This window comes from Bombina bombina, chromosome 4 (assembly GCF_027579735.1).
Source record: "Bombina bombina isolate aBomBom1 chromosome 4, aBomBom1.pri, whole genome shotgun sequence".
Taxonomy (NCBI): domain Eukaryota; kingdom Metazoa; phylum Chordata; class Amphibia; order Anura; family Bombinatoridae; genus Bombina; species Bombina bombina.
This window is the reverse complement of record NC_069502.1, coordinates 269,770,748-269,794,876: the sequence shown is the minus strand read 5'-3', so window position 1 is coordinate 269,794,876 and position 24,129 is coordinate 269,770,748. Positions and strand designations below refer to the sequence as shown.

Sequence of the window (24,129 nt, the reverse complement as noted above, 5' to 3'; positions counted from 1 at the left end):
ATAATAAGATAAATCTAAATTATACTATTACTATCAGATAGGTGTGTTTTGATTTTTTTTTAAATGTTGGCAGCAATGCATAAGTAAAATCCACAAGTATTGCAGTTTTAAAGAAGGAATCCACTGGTCAATGGTGAATAAATGTGAGTGCAAGAGAAATGGTGAATAAATGTGAGTGCAAGTGACTAAATCTCCTGATTTTATCGTCAGATTCCTGCTTGGGAGCTGCTTGGTGCTCTTAAAAAGAACTTTACCTATGTGTTTAACTCACTTGCATGAGGTGGTGAACACATATTTAGGTAGAAGCAGAATTGTAAAAAGTATTATGCTAAATTGAATTAGAGCATGTAATTTGTTCATCAAAAATCACTTTAATGATTCTAGAATGTTTTACAGACAGCATTTGAACAGTTCTTGACCGAAAAAAATTGCTGAGTAATATATAAAACTGGGGAAAATTTTTCTGTAATGACAATATTATAAATAAAGTCATAATGCATATATTTCACTAATCATCTGTGTTTTTATTTCCTCTGCTCACGAAAACTGAAGAAGTTTTCATGTTTTGTGATGTGGGTGAATTTATTTCACAGCAGTGTGACCCCAGTTTGACTGTACGAGTGTACTTTGTACCATCATTTCCATTAACAATCCTGCATTAAATGAATCATGACCTTTCCATGACACTTATCCATTCAAGTTTCCAATTTAACTTTCATAAACATGAAACCGGATTGAATTTCTACAGTCCATATGGTCACAGAGTAGTGTTAAGTGACTTAGGCTGTGTATTCTAGTCTCTTGTGCTTACAGCAGATTATCAGTGCAAAGATAATTATTCATTCAGTTCCCATTTAGCTTATTAATATGGATGAATTTTAACCCTTTCACTTCCAAAGAGGGTGCAAAGCATTGTGTATCAGTGCCCTGAAGCTCTCTTGTCAACCAAGGGGTTAAATACCATTTCATAGTAAAGTATTTCATATGTAATTCAAAGTTACGTCTTTCCTCATTTCTGTTGTCTGAAACTCTACAACATTAAGCACGAATGATAATATTTTATTTATTACACAATGCCAATTGTCAGAGCCAAATAATAATTAAAATATGAATTACTTACCTCAAGAGATGGACCACTACATACAATGTAAAGAGAATTATTATTTATATTTATTTATTACTAAAATAAAAACTTTTGTATCTTTCATAATCAGAACTTTACAGAGTTGTTCTTATTTTCTCTAATATTTTATCTTACATTATCTTATATTTTAGGTTCTACAAACTAGCAGCTGATAGAACTTCCGTAGAGTGCAGCCAGTGAGTGATTCACCAACAAAAGTGGCTAATGGTGATTTTTTTTAGCATTATTTTGTCATTTAGGCATCTTTCTTTTAAATCAAGAATACAGCATATCAAAATAAACAGCTCTCACATGTGAGGGGTATTGTATGTATGTGTGTGTATATTCTGTGTAAGGGATAGGACTTGTTTGGAGACACTGTTAGCCAATCATCTACTAATTTGAAATAATTTTATGGGGGAGACTCAATAGGTGCCCAATTCCCTTGTCAAAAAGCACACAAGTGTACTTGGGGCAGGTTACCCCCATTAACAAAATGTTTACCTAAAACGTAGAGTGGGGTAGGACTATTCATTTAAAAATAGAAAATACCTGTTTCCCATGGGGAGTCTCATACCCCTCTAATTAAATCAGGGGTGAAAGGGGCTATATAGTATCCCCTGCCCACCACTAGAAATTACTTTCTTTAGTGGTGATCAGCTGCATCTTAGGGGGACATGTGGCTCCCTCATATGAAAGGGGAGATGTCATGAGGTGCAGAACACAGCATAGAAGGACCAACTCAGTTTTATTGCAGAACATAGAGGTTTACAGACTGCACAATACATCCAGCATAGTAACTGCGACATAGACTATAACGGCTAAAGGACACGCCTATAACAAATAACAAGGTATACAAGAAGCATACAATTGTTTTATTTTTTTTAGTGTACAACAAATAACAAGGTATAGAAAATATATATATATATATATATATATATATATATATATATACATATATAAACGACAAGAAATGCAATCCTATCTTGGTTATCGGGGTAGACTACCCTAGTCCACAGTGACCATGGGATTATTCTGCCCATTCTTCTGGTCACTGCTCTAACTACAGTGCTAATCCCGGTAGCGGGCTGGAGGTTTCCCCACCCTTCCACTTGACGTCATTTTACATGAACTATCCTTTGATACAGAAAAAGGTAAATGAGAGTCTGCTGGAAGCACAGAAGTATCCCTGCTGTGGTCTTGCTGTGGGGAAGCCACCCCTCTTAAAACAGGGGATCCCACCGGCTGTGGCTCTGAAGCATCCAGTCTCAATCTCACAGGTACTGGATGAAGATGTCTTCTATTTCTACGTGTGAATGTCCCTCCTTCAGTAAGACCTTGGTTCTGGAGATCATCCTATTATAGTGGATGGCGTCTTCCATTTCTTCTCATCATCCAGTTTAACTCTAACATTCTGGTCCACATTCAGCTCCTGCAAGGGCCTCACAGAGTGTTTTCTGTCGTAGCCCCTTTTCGCCTCTTCATCCCTCCTAAGGACCTCCTCCCGAGGAACGGGGGGGGGGCTGGCTGGAAGACACCCACAGAGGGTAGAGTGGTGCGGATCTGGCATCCTAACATAAACTGTGCTGGGCTAAAACCTGTGGCTTGGATGGGAGTCGCCCTAAAGGCCAAGAGAGCTAGGTACGACTCAGATTGCTTCAAAATGAACTTGGTTGTTTGAACTGCCCTTTCGGGCCATTCCATTGGCCTGCGGGTAATGCGGACTTGAAGTAGAATGGATGAAATCATATTTACTGCTGAAAGATCTGAAATTCATGGAAGCAAACTGCATTCCGTTACCACTCACTAGCTCCATCTGTATGCCCCAGCGGGCGAACAAGCTTTTGAGAAGAGTGATGATGGCCAGACTGGTGGTTTCATTCAGGGGTGCAATCTAAAATATCTGGAATAAAAATCAATTACAACCAGGTACTTCTTCCCATGGAGTTCGGACACATCTGCTGCTATCTTCTGCCACGGGCCTGCAGGTAGCAGGATTGAAATTAATGGCTCTCTTCTCTGAGTAGACCGGCGTTCCCAGCAAAAGGCACATTTTGACACATGACTTGCAATGTCAGTACTGATTCCAAGCCACCATACCGCCGTAGCTGCCCTTTCTCTGCACTTTGTAATGCCCAAGTGGCCATTGTGAATCCTGCTTAGCATCTCCTGCCACATTCTAACAGGAATAAGAATGCGGTCTTGGAACAGCACCAACCCGTCCAGCTCAGTGAGCTGTGACCTTTCTGACTGGTAAGAGCTCAAAGACATCCAGACTGGCCCGGCTCTCATGCCAACCTCGCTTTAAAAACTTGTTAACTTCTTGAAGATCTGTGTCCTAGCGTGTCTCCTTCCTTATTTGCTCTAGCTTTTCTGACGAGATGGATTTAGATGCCAGAACTGAATCCATGTACACTTTCACATCTGATTCAGTTGAAGACCCTTCAGCAGCAGCCAGCATGAGCCTGGAAAGTGTATCTGCCACTACTAGTTGTTTCCCCAGCACAAGCACTGCTTGAACCTTGATCCTGAGCAGCCTCATCAGAAGTCAATGGTATCTTAGGGGTGTCTTGTCAATATCATAGGAATTGATCAGAGGAACTAGTGGTTTATGGTAAGTTTCCAGACTAATCTTCTCCAGGCCCACTAAGTAACACTGAAAGCGCTCACAGGCCCAAACTGCAGCCAGGCACTCTTTCTCAATCTGGGCATATTTCGATTATGCAGCCTTCAGTGTATGAGAACAGTAGGCGATGAGCTGTAGTTTGTTCTCATTCAGCTGCAGGAGAGGCCCCTAACCCATAGCTGCTTGCATTGGCGCTAACCACAGTCTTTTTAGAAGGGTTGTAGAACCCCAGCACTGAGGCAGACCCCAGCAGGGACTTGACCAGTTTGAAAGCTTCTTCTTATGGAGGTCCCCAGACCCAGGCAACATCTTTCTTCAACAAATCGGTAATGCGGTGTAATACTGTAGATAAATCTGGTAGGAACCTGCCCACATAATTCACAAGGCCCAATATTGTCTCAGCTCATGTAAATCAGAAGGACTTTTCATTTGTTTAATAGCAAGGATTTTGTCGTGGTCTGGCTTAATACCATCTCCAAAATGTCATCCATGATGACTGCCATGCCCACATGGTCCCTCAAGAAGGAACTCATCTCTCTTTGAAAGATTTCAGATGCAGAGGATATCCCGAAGGGGAGTCTGCAGAAGCACAACTGACTCTCCGGTGTAATGAAGGTAGTCAGTTTGCAGCACTTCGGGTCTAGAGGTATCTGCCAGAAGCCATTGGAAACATCCAGTGTGGAGAAGAACTTCACCCCAGCCATTTTCGGAGCTATATCTTCAAGCGTCGGCAGCACATATCTCTCCCTTTTCACCACCTCATTCAGCTGTTTCAAAGCTACCCAGATGCGTACCTTCCCGTTCTTCTTCGCAACGGTCACAATGGGGGGCACACCAGTCAGTTGCTTCGACATCTTCTTCAATAACTCCTATATTCTTCATATGCAGAAGTGCAGGAATGGAATTCTAAGAGGAGTAGTAATGCTGTATGGGACTGCATCAACTTTAAGTGCTATTCAGACTGACTCGCAGTTTAGCAGGCCCAGTTCACCAAACATGTCTTCGCTAATCTAATTTACTCTGGCGACAAGGCCCAGACCACAGGCTACTTTCCTGCTCAATAGATTGTTAACAAACTGTCCTCTAATTACATGTACCCGCAATTTCTTCTGTTTGTACTCGTAAATAGCGAGAAATTTCCCTGCACAACCAATGCGGCCTCTAGAACTGTGAACTTTCGTCGTAACTTTTGCCAGCTGAGGCTGTGTAGGCAGTTTTTTTTATTCAATAATTTTTATTGGTATTTTTGTTTCAAAACATTACAATCGAAAAAGTTTACATTCAACATTTGAAACACAGTGGTATCGCAAGATCAGTAGTTATTAATCAATGGCTTGTTTGTGAAAGATTTCCATACAAAATAAAAAGAAAACGGTAAAAAACATAAGATTTAAGGGAAATGCAGTCAACTTTTGGTTGTTGATAAGCTGTCCGATAATAATGTCTCTTATCTAAGGGAGAGTGGGGGGAAGAAGGGGGAGGGAGAGGGGAAGAAAAGGGAGGGCGAAAAAGGTAGATTGACAAATAAGTTTATAAGGAGTTCAGGAGTTTGGGGACACTTCTGGTCTATCGCTAGCTTATGCTTTATGCTTCACTGTCCTCACTCAGGTTAGAGAGGCCCTGTTCCCAAATAAAAAACATGTCAATGAAAGAGTCTTGTTTCCCCACGTAGTAGGAATGTTATTTTTCTAGTTCCAGTATATGTCCTACTTCTGCTATCCACTGTATGTGTGTCGGAGTGTTTTGTGTCTTCCACATTCTAGGTATCAATCTCTTTGCACATGCTAACATCAATTTAAGAAGTCTCATGCGATACATGCAGTGTATTGGTGGGATCATATTAAGCAATACAAATTTAGGGTTAAAGGTGATATCCAGGCCTAGAATTTTATTAGTACAACTCTCTATTTTTTGCCAGTATTCCGACAAGAGGGGGCAACCCCACCAAATGTGGGTCATGGTCCCCAGCCCTCCGCAACGCCTCCAACAGGCCGATGAAGCAGTAGGATAAATATATCTGAGACGCTGGGGCGTTAGATACCACCGGGCGAGTATTTTGTAATTCAGTTCAGATATGAACAGCGAGGTTGAGGCAGAGTGTGACATTGTGAAGCTATTTATCCAGTCCTCATCTATAAAATTGTCTATTATTTCTGATTCCCATTTCATAATGAAAGAGGGACGCTGATCCGGGAAGGAGCTTCTTAGCAATTTATAAGTTAGCGACAAATGAGCTTTTTTGCTCCCAGGATTTGTACATAGCTTCTCGAAAGTAGTCAATGTTCTAAGTGTATTAGCTTTAAATGTGTTATCTGAGAGCGCATGCCTTATCTGCAGATATGAATACCAGCTATGGAAGGGTGATCCTAGTTCCTCTTGTAATTTTAATCTATCCTTAATCTTCCCCGACTCCACCATAAGGTAGATTGGTAAATTATGTAAGTGTTCCTCTTTGTTCACATGGGAAAAAGAGGGATTCTGTAGGAAAATCTGGTTGTTCAATATAGGGGAAAGGGGGGAAATTGGGGTGGAAATGCCTACAAAGTGTGTTATCACATGGTCCCATACATCTAAGGTGGCTTTAACATAGTTATTCCGATATGCCAGCTGAGGTCTGTGAGATTTGGGCAACCATGCCACATCTCTCATAAATCTAGTCTCCAAAAGAGAGCTTTCGATTTGCACCCATAGGGCAGAATCAGCGGAGTGGGTCCAAGAGATCACTCGGGATAAGTGCACAGCTCTATAGTAGTTTAGAAGATTTGGAACGTTGAGTCCGCCGTCTTCTTTGTGCATGTATAGTGTCTGTTGGGCGACTCTAGGTTTTTTGTAGGACCATATGAATGAGTTGATCATATTTTGTTGGGCTTTTAGGTATGAGACCGGCAGGGCCATCGGCAGTGTCTGGAATAAGAATAGATATTTTGGTATGATCATCATTTTTACAGTATTGATTCTACTCATCCACGATAGATGACCCTGCCTGTGCCATCCTTCTAATAGGTTGTTTACTGATTTTTGGAGGCCAAGATAATTAATTCGGAATAAATCTTGGTGATTGTGTGGGATCAATAGTCCTAGATATTTAAGTTTATCAACAATTCGAAATGATGTCTGCTGACTTACAAAGTCTATGTCACTGTGAGGAGAGTTTAATAACATGATGCCCGACTTCTCCATATTGACGGAGAAGTTAGACACCCGCCCATACTCCTTCAGGGTTTGTAATAAGGCGGGTAAGGTGGTAGAAGGGGCTCGGAGGGTGAGGATCACATCATCTGCAAATAGCAAACATTTCTGATGGATTTGATTAAATTGTAGGCCTAGTATGTCTTTCTAGAGATCGTTAATATCATGGGTTATGTTGGGGTTAAGGTTATATAATTTAGTGTAATAGGATACGAATGTTTCCGCAATTTCTTCATGCTTGCTAACCATTTTGCCAGAGGGATGTGAAATGGATCTGATAAACAAGTTATACTTTTGCTTTTTAAGCGACCTCGCCAGCAGCCACCCAGCTTTGTTGCTTTCTGCAAAGAATTTGGCCTTAGTAGTTAAGGCCCTCAGGTGTTCTTTTTGGGTTAGAAATTTATTTAGACATTCTCTAGCTAAGATAAGGTCTGCGAGTTTTTGGGTTGAGGTCGGGTCGGTCTTATGTAACCTGTCTGCTGTGGCCAAGGTGTCAGTTAGGGATGTTGCCTGGGCCTTCATCATTTTTCGTGCTTTAGCCGTATGCTTTATTAGGAATGCCCTAATATAACATTTGTATGTTTCCCAATTGTTTCCTGCAGATGTATCTTCAGGTTTGTTATTGAGAAAAAATTCGTCAGTCGCCTCTGTCAGCTTTTCCAATGTTTCCTGGTTCGTCAGGATGGTCTCATCCAGTCTCCAGTTTAGAGTGTTTATCGGTTTAGTAGACCACTGGAAAGTGGATAAGACCATGCTATGATCCGACCATGGGGTATGTGATATTTTAGATTGAACTAGGTTAGTTAAGAGTGTCTGGCTGCATAGTATGTAATCTAGCCTGGAGTAGGAATGTTGCGGGTGGGAAAAGAATGTGTAATCTTTCTGTGTGGGGTGCGCTAATCTCCAGGTGTCGAACAGAGAGATAGAGCATAAAGCAGCACAGTTGGCTTTTAAAATTTTGTTACTGAGATATGACTTCCATGTGGAGTTGTCTATGGAGGGGTGCATAGTAAAATTGAGGTCCCCTCCCAAGATGATTGGGCCTTTTGAAACATCTAGGATGGTATTTATGACCGATTTATAGAACCTGGGTGTAGGTCTATTTGGGGCATAAACATTGGCCAAAGTGACTAAGGTGCCATAGCACAGTCCTACCAAAATTAGCAGTCTTCCTTCTTTGTCTGAGTGTTTTTGTATTAATTCAAAGGGGACATTGCGCTTAATTGATATACATACGCCATTTTTCCTACTTAACCCTGAGCTAAAAAAATGCTTGTCAAAGTAGCGCATAGCTAGATGGGGATCATTTTGTCTCTTAAAGTGAGTTTCTTGTAACATAGCTACGTCAACGCCCTTCTTATAAAGATCGAAGTATGCTATAGAGCGTTTTTCAGCAGATAGAAATCCTTTTACATTTTGGCTTGCTATAGTCACAGTGTTCATTTTTACTGTAAAGGATCTGTGGGCCAGTTAAATGGATATAAGGGTCTCTTCTCCTGAGCGTTTATGGGTAGAGGGTGAGAAAAGGAAAGAAGGAAGGGGGGAAGAAGGAGGGAGCTTGGAGGGGCAGGGACGTATAAGTAAACTGTAAACTGTGGACAGAGCTCAGTGCTTTACAGTGTCTATCAGTTTCACAAACAATAGTATAGAAATAATTGAATACAATAATAAAATATAAACTTGAAAAACTTTCAACGGGTGAGGCAGGTTAACAAGCCTGGTGGCTACCTACGATGCACATCTTGTGTTCAGCTCAACATAGAAATAACAATAACAATTAAAAGTTAATTATAACTTAAGTACAGATTATACATTTATTAAAGACATTTCTAATTAGGGGGCATTTCCATATGTCATGGTTGAACGTTTTGGGAGTATACATTCCCTTACTGGTTTTTAATATTCAACACCGGCATTTCATGTTTAGGCAGTTTTATGAATGCTACAAGGGACATAACGGTAATGTCTGCTCCTGTGTCAATCTTGAAGGCAACCTTGGTTCCCATTACTGTAAAGATAACCGCCAATCTTCGTCTGAACCAGACCATTCAACAAAAGACCCTACAAAGTACACTTCTTGAACTTCCTGGTGACTGTCTACCTGCATCTCTTTAATGGACTCAGTTTTACACACCACTTTGGGCCCATTTAGTTGCACTTTCTACATCTTTTATCTTTAGTAGGGCATATGGCATTCTGATCACGGGTACGGTTACATTGTGTGCAACGAGCCTGCTGCACCCATTCGCTTCTGGGCCTATCTGCTGCCCTTGGTCTACCGCTCACATTCTGCCTATCACCTGCAGCTCTCCTGAACTGCTGCACTTCATACACAATACTCTCAGACCTCATTTCAGCACTTTGCTTTTTTACCAGTTCACTCTGGTAGGTCATCCTAATAGTCCCATCTAACGTCAATTCAGCCTCCAACTGTAACTACAGTGAGACCTCAGCATCTGCAATTCCTATAACTATTCTGTCTCTGATTTGCTCTTCTTTAGCAACACCAAACTCACAGAATTCAGCTAGTTCATACAGGCTGCGCACAAATGACTCCACAGATTCTCCCACACTCTGGACGCGTTTGTAAAAACAGGCCCTCTCATGAATCACATTACGTTTGGGCACAAAGTGAGCACTGAGTTTGTTCATGACTATTTCAAAGTCAAACTCTTCCCCTTCTTGGAATGTAAAGGCATTAAACACTGGCTCCACATCTTTCCCCATAGAGTATAAAAGAGAATTAACTTGTACTTCACCACTCTCCTTGTTCAGCTTGGAAGCAATCCTGAAGCGTTGAAACTGGTGACGCCATGTGGGCCAAGCTGCAGGCTGAGAGAAATCAAAAGGCTCAGGTGGGGTAAATTTTGACATCGTCATTAATCAGGAAACAGAAGCGCAGGTAAGTACTTCTGACACCATATCATGACACAGGACACAGCATAGAAGGTACAACTCAGTTTTATTGCAGAACATAGAAGTTTACAGACTGCAAAATACATCCACTATAGTAACTGCAACAAAGACTATAATGGCTATAGGCCACACCCCCATCCGGTGATGTCACACTCCCACTCTCATCACAGGAGAGTCTGCTCTTTAAAATGAAAAGGGGGAGATAGGGTTATGGTTAGAGCTGCTGTAGGTTTTAGCCTTCCCTGAGCCAAATCAGCAGTTTAGCTGCTGCTTCAATAAATTGCCATTGCTGCAGTATACTAGAGGGGCATGTGACCCCTTGTTTGAAAGTCTCCTTCCCCAGGTCCCCAGTATCCAGATATGAAGTGGGATGTCCTAGGCAAACAACACGTCGCCTTCTACACTTGTTGTCCTTCACACTCAAGGGGTTAAAGAAACATGAAAATCAAAAGTAAACTTGATTCATGATTCAGATTAAAAAACACTATCCTCTTGATTTCTATTACCATATTTACCTCTTTCTGTTGGGATGCTTTGTTGAAATGTAGGTTCTTTCCATGGGAGCATACTAAGGTATGCTCACATGTACTTGTCTTGAGCACTATATGTAACAACCACTGATGCCTATAGTGCTCAAGAAACATGTATGCTCCTGAGCCTACATCAGTACACTCTCATGGAAATGATACCAAGAGAAAAAGTACATTTAATAATAGAAGTACACTTATTTTTTAATTGTATGCTTTGTCTGCATCATGAAAGTTTTATTCTTGCTTCCATGTTCCTTTAATAAGAATATCTAAAAACAGCATTTAATGCTCAAACTTCCTTGGTGATATAGGAATCTGATTTCTGCCAGTTCTTTCTTATAGGCCTGGAGACCTCTAAAGCTCTAGGGAATATTTACAACTCTGTGATTCTCTTTTCTTTTAATCTTTTCCCATACAACATACCTCATAAAGCTGACTAGACAGTTTAAAGGAAATGAAGAGTATTAATAGGATGCTCAATGTGATTTTATCAAATAATACATTCTGCTTGTTTCTGACAGAGGACATTGTCTTATCTTGCAGACACCGTTCTTGAACTTCCTGAGCCATTTAATTAGTACATAGTAAGTACATTTACTCCTCATGATCTGTTTGCTTTCAATTAAATGATTTCCCTGACATTATTAAAACCTTTTCTAACTTATAATCAATAGTTTATTTTCATTAGTTTAGTCTCTTGGTGTGCGTTTCTATTGCAGCTGGTTTAAGAGGATGTCATTAATATTAAAGAACTATTTCTGTCCAATACTCTAGGTTTTATCACAAAGGTCTTTTAGTGACTATGGCAACAGGAACCCCCTATCACATCAACACTTTACCAAGGTAAAAACATGTGATGGGCCCTCAGTACTTTTAATACATGGAAATACATTGCTGAATGATTTTTTTTTTTCATTACCTTCAAATATTTATATGATACATTTGACATTCAGTTTACATTTGAATGTTATATTCCATATTTAAATTATATGGGAATTGTTAAATACTGGTTATCAAGTATTTTTTGTACTTTTTGGTTTACAAATAAAAGCGGATTTTAGGAATTACTATCTTTGCATTGCTTTTCTATATCAAGAATTGAACATTTGTCTAATGCTTTCTGGAGAATTGAGACCTATAATGAGTGGGGGAGATTTGTAGGCTTAGTGGCAGGTAATATGTAGCCATGACAGGTGGGGTGGTGTCATGGGTATTTTGTGGTCAAGATTGGGCTAGTCATGGACAGAGCTAGAAACTCATGGGCAGGGTTGGGCGGTCCCTATAATCACTTTAAAAAACGAGATATTTTTAGATAAGAGATAGACTGTTGGGAGTTCTAGTTTCAAAGCCAAAAATTACATAAATATATAAATACACTTCCAGAGGTAAAGCACAATTACAAAATCATTTAAATGATTTATCTCTACTCCTGACTTTATATATGCAATTCAGACAAATGTATTTCTGTTGGGGCTGTTGGGTGTTGGTATCGAAGCTAAAAAAATAAATAAATAATTAAATAATTAAATAAATATACAGAGATTAAATAAAATTACAGAAATAAAATAAAGTATTTATTTCTACTCAAATAAAGATATTTCTTGGTGTTTAATTGCTATTTCATCTTGGAGGGGTTTCTGGTTTATTAAACTTAAATTTATTTATTTTTTATTTTCTCCAAACCTCTCCCTACTACCACATTTCACAATAAAGTCAGAGTGAGATATCACAATTCATAATGTAAAGCAAGTCTTCTGTTATACTTGACTTCTATCTTATATTTTCCTTTGTCATTCTACTGCATAAACTCTTATTTAGGCCCTTGTTACTTAATTTAATTTTATCCTCGGACCCAAGCAGCACAATATCTTAAGCCTGCCCTGAAACCAAGGGTAGACAAAATGGCAACTCCAGTTCTTAATGCAGGAAAATATACTGTGGATCCTGCCTTATAACAACTATTTTATTCATGTACATATATGTTTATATTTGCAGCCATCGCTGTGCTACTTACCCGCTTCACCACCTTCTCATGCCGTGTCTGATGGCATGAAAACGAGGCTCCAATAGGCATGCACTGGCATTACTCAGCACTCCACTTGTAATCTGGCCCTTAATCTAAACTGATCTAAAAAATATCTATTAGCCTAAATAGTTTTTGTCTGAAATTTGTAAGCGGGGGTTAGCCCCTCCAAATGTAATACATATTTATCACCTAGATTATGAGTTATGAGCGCTATAGAGAAATTAACGAACGCAACAAAAGTTACGTTATTTAATTTCCTATAGCGCTGCTATTACAAGTTTGCCAACATATGCCTTTTGTGTGCAATATGGTTGCATTAAGCTCCATACCGCACACAATCAGAGCGCTGCTGAGACATGCTTGTGCATGATTGCTCCATAGACATCAATCGGGAGAGCCGTCAAAAAAAACAACTAACACCTGCGATCGCGGAAACAAAAGTTCCGTAACGCAGCCCCATTGATGTCTATGGGGAAATAAAAATACAGTTTAAACCTAACACCCTGACATAAACCCCGAGTCTAAACACCCCTAATCTGTTTCTCCCAACATCGCTGATGTCTGCCTACAGTTATTTACCTCTAATCTGCCGCTCCCGATATCGCCGCTACCTAAATAAAATTATTATCCCCTAATCTGCCGCTCCCGATATCGCTGCCACTATACTACATTTATTAACCCCTAAACCGCCAGACCCCCACATCACAACAAGCTAAATTAAACTATATTAGCATCTAAACCTAACTGTCACAGATACCAGACAGTTAAGGCTACCCCCCACCCCACTACAACCTCACCCCTGTTGTTTCTCAGTGGTTTTGGGCTCCTCAGAGCAACCACAATCTCTGGAAGCTTTTGTTTGCTTGTCTTGTGAAGAACTGGTGTATGACCAGGAAAACCCTCCTAGGCTGGCCGGGCTTCTGGAACTACCGGTCAGCCGCCTCACAACAACCACAAGCCTAACTTCTCTCAGGCTGGCCGGGCTCCTGGAACTCCCAGTCGGCCACAGGACAGCAGGACACCCACTAAGTTTACCCCTGGTCGCTCCAGCAGCCCTTTGTTCCAGAGCTCCGCTCTTTTGGGGATTGGTAGCCCCTAGGGAGGACAAGAGCTGGGGGAATTATCGGAGGGGAGCTCCTTTTGGAACCTGGGGTTTTGGACACCCCTACCCCCCATAACTTCAACGGACTATAACTCTGGTCCCCAGTAACGAATCACGTTTATTTTTGGACTGTGGCATCTGGGGACCAAAAACCGCCACCCCTAGGTACTGGGATTATGTGGGACTGTGGCTCCTATGGAGGTGTCGGGCTGTCTGGAGGGGCGGGAATGGCGGGAAAATTGTGGGATTGTGCTTTGTCTTATCAAGATGAGATGTGTGTATAAAAGGAGTGTGTGTTTTCAATAAAATTGTTTCACCTGAATGCTAGTCTGTCTAGTTATTTAGGTGTGCTCCAGCTAAAATCACTTTCCTGGGCTACATAGCAGCCTGTTCCAGGCAGAGGAAGGACCCTCTGGGTAGCTGGAGTCTGCCACAGGGTGGGACCCTGACTACTGGTGCTGTCAGGCATCAGGGGTGGCTACAGACTGTGGTCACTTGCCAGCTACATAGCTGCAGTCGGCAGGGAGGAAGCAGGACCCGTTTGGCGGAGCTACCCAGTCGGGGTAGCTGGGGTATCCATCACACTAAACCTAACGTAACCCTAACCCTAACGTAACCCTAAAACTAACTCTTAGCGCTGCGGAATCTGTTGGCGCTAATAAAAGTAATTTAAGCAGCTCTCATTCTATTGCCTAATTCGAATTAGCCAATAGAATGAGATATGCTTAAATCCTATTGACTGCTTTGAATAGCCAATAGGATTTTAGCAGCCCTAATTCCTATTGGCTGATTCAAATTTCTCAGCCAATAGGAATGCAAGGGCGCCATCTTGAATCACGTCCCTTGCATTGAAGATTCAGTGTATTGCGGCGACCGTATGAAGAGGATGCTCTGTGCTGGATGTCTTCAGGATGGACCTGCTCCGCACCTCCAGGATCAAGATAGAAGATGCTGCCTGGATGAAGATTGAAAAGCCCGCCTGAATGAAGATTTCTCTCCGCTTGGATCAGGACGTCGCCGCTGGGATTAAGATTGAAGAGGCCGTCTGGATGAAGACTTCGCCGGGATGAAGATCAATCAAGCGGGACTTTAAAAACTGTAAGGGGATCGTCAGGGTTAGTGTTAGGCTTTTTAAGGGTTTACTGGGGGGGTTATTTTTTAGGTTAGGGTCTGGGCAGTAAAAGAGCTAAATGCCCTTTTAAGGGCAATGCCCATACAAATGTCCTTTTCAGAACAATGGTTAGCTTAGGTTTTTTAAATAGTTTTTTATTTAGGGGGGTTGGTTTACTGTTGGGGGGGGGTTTTGTATTGTGTTAGGATTTTTTTATTGGTATTTTTATTTAATTGGTAGTTAGTTTAAGTTTAGTTTAATAATTATAATAGTTTAATTGTTAGTTTAAAATTATTTTTTTTAATTTGTCAGGTAAGTTTTAATTTAATTTAAGATAGGGAAATTTTAATTTTAATATAAAGTTAGGGGGTGGTTAGGTTTAGGGGTTACTAGTTTAAATTAGTTTATTTTGTTGAGGAGGGCTTTCGGTTTAGGGGTTAATAGTTTATTTTAGTATATTTCGTTGTGGGGGCATGTGGTTTAGAGGTTAATAGGTTTATTATAGCAGCGGTGTGGGCAGACGGCAGATTAGGGGTTAATAATATTTAAATAGTGTTTGCAATGCGGGAAGGCGGCGATTTAGGGGTTAATAAGTTTAATATAGTGGCGACAATGTCGGGGAGTAGTGGAATAGGGGTTAATACATTTTTTTAGTGGTGGCGATGTCGGGAGCGGCAGATTAGGGGTTAATTAGTTTATTATAGTGTTTGCGATGCGGGACTGACGTGGCATTTAAGGACTAAAAGGCGTGCGGTACACCTTTACCGACAATTGTAATAGCTGCAGTGCATATTTTCAGCGTTAAAAGCCACAACGCAAAACTTGTAATCTAGCTGTATGTTTGATCTAGCAAAAAACTGAATGATCATACCTGATCTAACAAATATCTATAAAATTGTATAAATTGTTGTTGTCCAATTGTTTGTTATGAGGGGCTGGCACCATTTTAAAACATATAGGCTCCCACAATATGATTATTAAAGGGACATGATACCAAAATTACAAAGCAGCATAGCTATAAAAATCTCACTAGAAAATTTCACCATATCTCTATATAAAAAGGAAGATATTGTACCTAATAATTTCCTCAGTAACCAAATCCCATTGCAAAAGGATTTTAAGCAGCCAATCAGGATGCTAGTCTCGGGACTGGCAGGGAATCATGCATCTGGGATGTGCAGCATAGTCATGTTTACTATGAAATCTCGCAAGATTACAGTAAAGCCAAGTGTGACATGAGCAATGATGAAGCTGGTTGACTATTTTATTTCGGGGGGGGGGGGTTCAAAATCCAGCTGACAGCAGTAGGATTACTGATGACAAAACACTTACTAAACTTGTAAACTAAAAAAAATGTGAGGTAAAATATGTTCCTTTTTTACATAGAGGTATTTAGGTGATATATTCTAGATTTTTACAGTTGGGCTGCACCACGTTCAAGAGATTTAGCATATGGGTATTATGTCACTTTAATAGCACCTTTGGCACGTTAGATCTAACATAATAAACACGTGATCCAACCTGATTTTTTGCCTGAAATCTTTAAGTGGGAGACAACCCCCCTAATGTAGTACCTAATATATCTGTAATTATGTCAGATCTAACAAAACAACTGACTGATCATACCTGGCCTAACAAGTATCTATCAAATTTAATAACTTTTTATTTTTATTTATGGGGGCCTGGCACTCCCATATTGGATACATAGAAGCTCCCACAATATGATTATTAACCTTTTGCTTCTTAGATCTAACGTAATAAACACTTGATCTAACATGATCTCACCAAGATCTACTAGCCTTAATGATTTTTTTGTCTGAGATTTCGAATTGTTGGACCAGCCCCCCTAATTTAGTATAGAATATCTCTGTAACTATGTTAGATCGAACAAAACAACTGACTGATCATACCTGATCTAACAAATGTTTATCAAATTAAATAGCTTTTTGTCCAATTGTTTGTTAAGGAGGGGTCTGATGACAGGTTAGCCCCTCCAAATTATTGTTACTACCAGCTTTAGCTTGAACGATCTAACATAATAAACACTTGATCAAACCTGATCTAACAAATATCTATTAGTCAGAATAATTTTTTGTCTGAAATTTTTATTTAGGGGGGGCAGCCCCCAATAATTGAATAGTCCAAAAATAATAGTATAGCTGCACCACCAATTGTATTAAAACATCATGTCTTTATTTAGCCACTTTAAAACAGACTGTTTTAAAGTGGCTAAATAAAGACATGATGTTTTAATACAATTGGTGGTGCAGCTATACTATTATTTTTGGACTGTTTTCTTGGGACCTTGGTGCAGGTCCAATAGTTGGCACACCTGCAAACAAGTTTTGCTACACCCTTGGTGCTTGGGCAATTTCTGACTTTCCCAATAATTGAATACCTAATATCTCTGTAATTATGTTAGATCTAACAAAACAACTGACTGGTCATACTTGACCTAACAAATATCTATCAAATGAAACAACTTTTTTGTTTGGGGCTGGCTGATAACGGGTTAACCCCCTCAAAATAATTGTTAATACCAGTTTTTGTTTTTTTTATGTTGTTTTTTTTTTAATCTAATGTAATAAACACTTGATCTAACAAATATCTAATAGCTTGAATCATTTTTTGTCTGAAATTTTTATGGGGGGGAGCCCCCCAATCTAATTACTGATATAATGTTAGATCTAAAAATGCAACTGACTGATTATACCTGATCTAACAATCATCTATAAATTAAATCACTTACGGCTAGATTACGAGTCTTGCGTTAGCCTTATAAAGCAGCTTTGAGGGGTCCCAACGCTACTTTTTAACGCCCTCTGGTATTACGAGTCTGACAGGTACAGGTCTACCGCTTACTTTTTTTCTACGATTTTAGCATACCGCAAATCCCCTTACGTCAATTGCGTATCCTATCTTTTCAATGGAATTTTCCTAACGCCGCTATTACGATTGCTGGAAAAAGTGAACGGTACACCCTCTCCTGTCAAGACTCCTAACGCATTTAAAAGTCAGTAGTTAAGAGTTTTATGGGCTAACGCCGTAACATAAAACTCTTAACTAAAGTGCTAAAAAGTACACTAACACCCATAAACTACCTATTAACCCCTAAACCGAGCCCCCCCCCCCCACATCGCAAACACTTAAATAAAGTTTTAACCCCTAATCTGCCGAGCGGACATCGCCGCCACTTAAATAAATGTATTAATCCCTAAACCGCCGCACTCCCGCCTCGCAATCACTAGTTAAATATTATTAACCCCTAATCTGCCGTCCCTAACATCGCTGACACCTACCTACATTTATTAACCCCTAATCTGCCGCCCCAACTTTGCCGCCACTATACTAAATTTATTAACCCCTAAACCTAAGTCTAACCCTAACACCCCCCTAACTTAAATATAATTTAAATAAAACAACATACAATTACTACAATTTAATAAATTATTCATATTTAAATCTAAATACTTACTTACTAATAGTTACATTGTAGCTATCTCAGGGTTTATTTTTATTTTACAGGCAACTTTGTATTTATTTTAACTAGGTACAATAGTTATTAAATAGTTATTAACTATTTAATAACTACCTAGCTAAAATATGTACAAATGTACCTGTAAAATAAACCCTAACCTAAGTTACAATTACACCTAACACTACACTATAATTAAATTAATTACCTAAACTAACTACACTTACAATACAATTAAATTAAATAAACTAAATTACGGGGGGGGGGGGGATTCTAAATTACAGAAAATTTAAAAAAAAATACAAATTTTTAAACTAATTACACCTAATCTAATCCCCCTAATAAAATAAAAAAGCCCCCCCAAAAAATAAAATTCCCTACCCTATACTAAATTACAAATAGCCCTTAAAAGGGCCTTTTGCGAGGCATTGCCCCAAAGTAATCAGCTCTTTTGCCTGTAAAAAAAAACTACAATACCCCCCCAACATTAAAACCCACCACCCACACACCCAACCCTACTCTAAAACCCACCCAATCCCCCCTTAATAAAACCTTACACTAACCCCTTGAAGATCACCCTACCTTTAGATGTCTTCACCCAGCCGGGCCGAAGTCCTCCAAGAAGCCGGGCACAAGTGATCCTCCAGATGGCCAGAAGTCTTCATCCGATCCGGGCAGAAGAGGTCCTCCAGAGGGGCAGAAGTCTTCATCCAGATGGCATCTTCTATCTTCATCCTTCCGGTGTGGAGCGGGCCCATCTTCAATCCAGCCGACGCGGAGCATCCTCTTCCAACGAAGTCCACCAGACGAATGAAGGTTCCTTTAAATGATGTCATCCAAGATGGCATCCCTTCAATTCCGATTGGCTGATAGAATCAGCCAATCGGAATTAAGGTAGGAAAAATCCTATTGGCTGATGCAATCAACCAATAGAATTGAGCTTGCATTCTATTGGCTGATTGGAACAGCCAATAGAATGCGTGCTCAATCCTATTGGCTGATTAGGGGTTAATAAATATAATGTAGGTGTCGGCGATGTTAGGGGCGACAGATTAGGGGTTCATAGGAATAATGTAGGTGGCGGCGGTGTCCGGAGCGGCAGATTAGGGGTTAATAATATAATGCAGGTGGCGACGATGTCAGGGGCGGCAGATTAGGGGTTAATAAGTGTAAGATTAGGGGTGTTTAGACTCGGGGTTCATGTTAGGGTGTTAGGTGTAGACGTAAAATGTGTTTCCCCATAGGAAACAATGGGGCTGCGTTAGGAGCTGAACGCTGCTTTTTTGCAGGTGTTAAATGTTTTTTTCAGCCGTCTCAGCCCCATTATTTCCTATGGGGAAATTGTGCACGAGCGCGTTTAGCCAGCTCACCACTACCGTAAGCAGCGCTGGTATTACAGTGAGATGTGGAACTAAATTTTGCTCAACGCTCACTTTTCTGAGGCTAACGCCGGCTTGCAGAAAACTCATAATACCAGCGCTGTCTTAAGTGAGCGGTGAGAAAAAAAGGAGCGTTAGCACTGCACAGCCTTACCTAATCTAGCCGTTATTTTTTCCAATGTTTTGTTAAAAGGGGCTAATGATGGGTTAATCCCCTCCAAATAATTGTTAATACCAGCTTTTGTTTGTTAGATCTAATGTAATAAACACTTGATCTAACTTGAGCTAACAACTGTCTGTTAGCCTGAATATTTTTTGTCTGAAATTTTGATTTCGATGGGCAGCCCCCCTAATCTAATATCTAGTATCTTTGTAATTATGTTAGATCTAATGAAAGAACTGATTGGTCATACCTGATCTAACAATTATCTATCAAGTTAAATTACTTTTTGTCCAATTTTTTGATAAGGGGAGCTCCAAATAATTGTTAATACTGCTCCTTGTATGCTAGATAGGTAATAAAAAAAACAGATCAAACCTGTTCTAGCAAAGATCTAACCAACTAAATTAATTTTGATATGGGGGGGCTAACTCAGCTGAGGTAATAAATATTCTTAAAGTAAACACATGCAGTTTGTATCTTTTTTATGTAGCTCAAATATATAATAATTATTTCATAAACATTTGGATTCATTTTTCTCGCTATGGATGCCATATTTACTTAACTATACGATCCAGAAACCTCCATCCTATATTTCTATGAAGTGGAATTACTTATCTGAACATTAGAAGTGAAAAAAATAGCCCACACAAACTGACCCAGAACATTATAGTAATACATTATAATTATTTGATAGATTCAATTCTTCAAATAAACCACACATATCATATTCTGGAATAGTAGCTCCATCAAAGAAAATAATTTCATGCTGAAAGTGAGCCCATATGTCAGTTAATATAGAACAAGATAAGGACTGTTTTCTTAGATGTAATTCATTTTATTATTTATTTTAACAAGTCTTGAGACTTTTATTTACATTAACTGTATACAATGAAGAAGCTATGTGTGATTGTCTAAAGAATTCAAACAAACTTCAGAGGAATGAGAGCATCTCTGTTACACAATAATATCACAAACTGTGAAGGGCTTAGCACCCCCGTTAACCTTTAGACTCAGGCTATTTTTCAAGATAAAAACAAAGTTGATAATCTGTGAGCAAGAGAAATAAAGCTAGGTGCCTAATTCTGTTGGTGGGAAAACTGCAGTCAAATCCAAATTAACACATTTAATATGTGAACTGTCACAGTTGTGATAGGAACATCCAGATTAAATTGCTTCTTGGAATTTTCAGAAAGGCATATTTCGGATTTATCTTATTACTAATAGGATAGTGCCAAGACAGGCTTGTTATGCTAGGCATATTTATTCAAATGATTGCATACACTGGGCCAGATTAAAAGTGGCGCACTAATTTTTTTTTTCGCTCGCCCACTTTGTTTAAAGTAAAAAATTAATAAGGCTGCATTAGCGTGAGTATTACAAGCTGAAAGTGAAAAGTTAGCGCAAGAGCAAAAGACAGAGGTGTGCTAACTTCAGGACTTCAGATACCACGACCACGCTAACTTCTTCTTCCCATAGACATATATGGGGCCCGTTTAAAAAAATATTAGTTATTGCTCGCACACCAATCTGAAACCGCGCTAGACCAGCTGTGCTAAATGGATGAATATAGTATATGCAAACAAAAAGATACATACTTCTCTGTATGAGCAAACGCCAGTTGTCTATATATAAAAGATATAATATATCCAGCACATACATAATGATGCCAAAACTCAGATTATACCCAAGCTCTAGATTAAGATTACAAATTCAAAAAACATTTTTACTTCTCACACTCTCTCGCTCATGGTGTTATAGAGCATATTATCCTTTACAGCAACATATCCAAAATTAAGCATGCTAAGTGTGTAGAGATTGGAGCAGTGTTTGCCTATTATTTCTTGTTTCATTTATTTATATCTATCATTCCCAATAATTAATTACATCAAATTGTGAATTAATCTCCAATGGAACAAGTGTTTTGAGTTTGTGGATCCAATAGATATCCTGTCTTTCAAGAATCTTTTGTTTACTACCACCCCTACGTGGTGTACTCACCACCTCGACTGCATTCCACCTGAATTTATCCACATTTTTGTTATGCTCCTGAATAAAAAAAAATTGATAGTGCTGAACAGTGTATATCATTGGATATGTAACCTAAGTGTTCTTTAATTGTGGTACGTATGTCCCTGGTAGTTAACCTGACATATTGTTTCTGGTGCTCTGAGCACTCAATAAAATAAATTACAAATGTTGAAGAACATTTTACACAGCCCTGAGTCGTGAAGGTCTCACCTGTCATGAAGGATCTAAATCTATCACCCTGTTTGAGGTAGATACAGGACTTACAGCGAGGCTTCCCACACTTTTAGGTACCTACAGCATCCAACCATGAGTTGCGAATCCCTAAATCTGGTAACATACTTGGTGAAAGCTTATTACCTATAGTCAGATTTCTGGAGTATACAAAGTCAGAATTAGTTAGGGTGTCATCTCTATATATATATACTGTAGCCGGTGGCCTAGCACTCCTTCCACACTTGTGTAGTGAATGCCTGGGTGCTGTCCTCAATGGGGAATATAGAGCAGATATGTAGTGGAGGGCACTCACAGGACTTTAAACAATATATATTTTTTATTCACACCTTCAATTTCACATATTAAAGAATGTCGACGTTTCGGCCTTTCCAGAGGCCTTCTTCAAGACAATTCATGATCTTCAATAGTGCGTATCGCACTGTCAGAGGAACTCCCAACAATGAAAACGGAGATATCTCAGTTTGTAAAACGCTAGGAGTTACTTTCACTTTATTAGTGCTGCTTCAAAATACTTCATAGTTTCAGCACATAGTGTTACCTCGTGTATTTGACGAATGCTACATATTATTAAATGTTAGGTATCGTTATTTACTGAACTCCTCTTTTACTTTTGCAGCTACTATTGTCCATGCTTCAAACCATTGCAATAACTATATTTCTCATACACACTCTTGTTTTTATATTGACAGCAGAATGGCCCAACACAGCATTTTCCTACTGTCATATCCCGGGTAATATTATTCTCAATAACAGCTTTTTCCTGCTGATGCAGCAGAATCCCTGATACTGCTTCTAATGACAGCTATATAATGATATCTATATAAAAATACAAATGAAGCGTGAGATGTAATACATTTTTGGACAAAATATAAATCTTGTTTCATTTTTAGTTTCATGAATTTACGCATTAATGTAATTATAATTTACATATTATAATTAGTCTGGATGATGTAAAATTGAAAATGATTAAGCTTTTCCACTGCATATTTGTAGATCTACTGCTTTGTATGTCAGAATTAAAAACTCTGGGCTCCTTTTCAGTCAATAAGTATTTTCTAGCTATTCGCAGTGCATCACATTGCTTTTTCTGGTTTTCAGTTTCATACTCATTTGAAATGATTAGAAAATCCATAATGGATTAAATTACCTGTTTGTTCTTCGAATACCCACTTCCTGCAGGGCCTTAAAACAGGCAGATGAAAACCCACCCCATTCCCTTGCGATAATGTAAGGTCCTGTACAGCACAAACCCACTCACTCACATCACTTAGGTTTTTAACCCTTAAGCACTTCAGACCCACAGGGGGTCTCCACTGTCAGTAATATCCGACTTACCTTACATGGGCAGCATATACTTTAAGATTTTAAAGGGGCATTATAATCATTTTAAAACTCATCCTTTTTCAAAAGTACACAACTGGCAGGAATTTTTATCATTACACATAAATTAAAAGTTTGTGCTGTTTAAGATATTTACCCAACAGATATTTATTGCTTACAAAAGATCCGCTTCAGCCTCCAGAACTCATTGAGTCGCACAACCATCATGTAGGTCACAGAGTGCGCAATTAATCGTTTATGCATCTTCTCTCCACCACTTTTAACAAGGTTAGGCTGCAGTGTTAGAACAATCACTCCAACGCTGCTCCGGAAAAAGGAAGAAAAATATAACAGGACACTCTCCCTTTAATATACACATTTGGTGACAATAACATATATATTTAAAGCTTGAGAGATTAATGGTATTTGTTCTTCAAAATAAAAAATAAAAATGGTTTAATCAGTTTAAGTTGGGGCTTTCTGGGTATACAGTACATGTGTGTATGATCAGTAATTTGAATGCATTATACTGTAAAATTGTTCTTTATATTTTTTTTTGTATTGTAAAAAAAGAAGAAAAAAAAGTTTTTAATTTAGCAAAGTTTTGGTCTAGAAACAAGACTAACCATATGGGATATTAATATAATACATAAAAAGATGGCCGGGGCTATTCCCATTTACAATAGTGACCTTTTAGACATCTTGTAAAATGGTGCCATTTCCACAACTGAAACTAATGAGCCACTTCATTCTCACAAAACTGTAATTTCTTACTATACACACCTGGTTCCTGCAATCCCAGTCTGTTCAGTGAGAGATTACAAAGTGAGCAATCTGCATTTGTATAGTGTGTAACTGGTAGGAAAACTGCGAGTGCTCAGATGCTCGGGATATACTTGCAGTAATT

General features: G+C 39.2%; 1 long non-coding RNA gene across 1 annotated transcript in view; it reads left to right on the top strand.

The window, feature by feature from the left end:
- LOC128655344 (uncharacterized) overlaps positions 1 to 24,129 on the top strand; it is a 74,377-nt gene that overhangs the window by 37,167 nt on the left and 13,081 nt on the right. Inside the window, exon 2 of the long non-coding RNA XR_008401763.1 lies at positions 1,276 to 1,351. This is a non-coding gene — a long non-coding RNA (uncharacterized LOC128655344). The remainder of the gene's footprint in view (positions 1 to 1,275; positions 1,352 to 24,129) is intronic.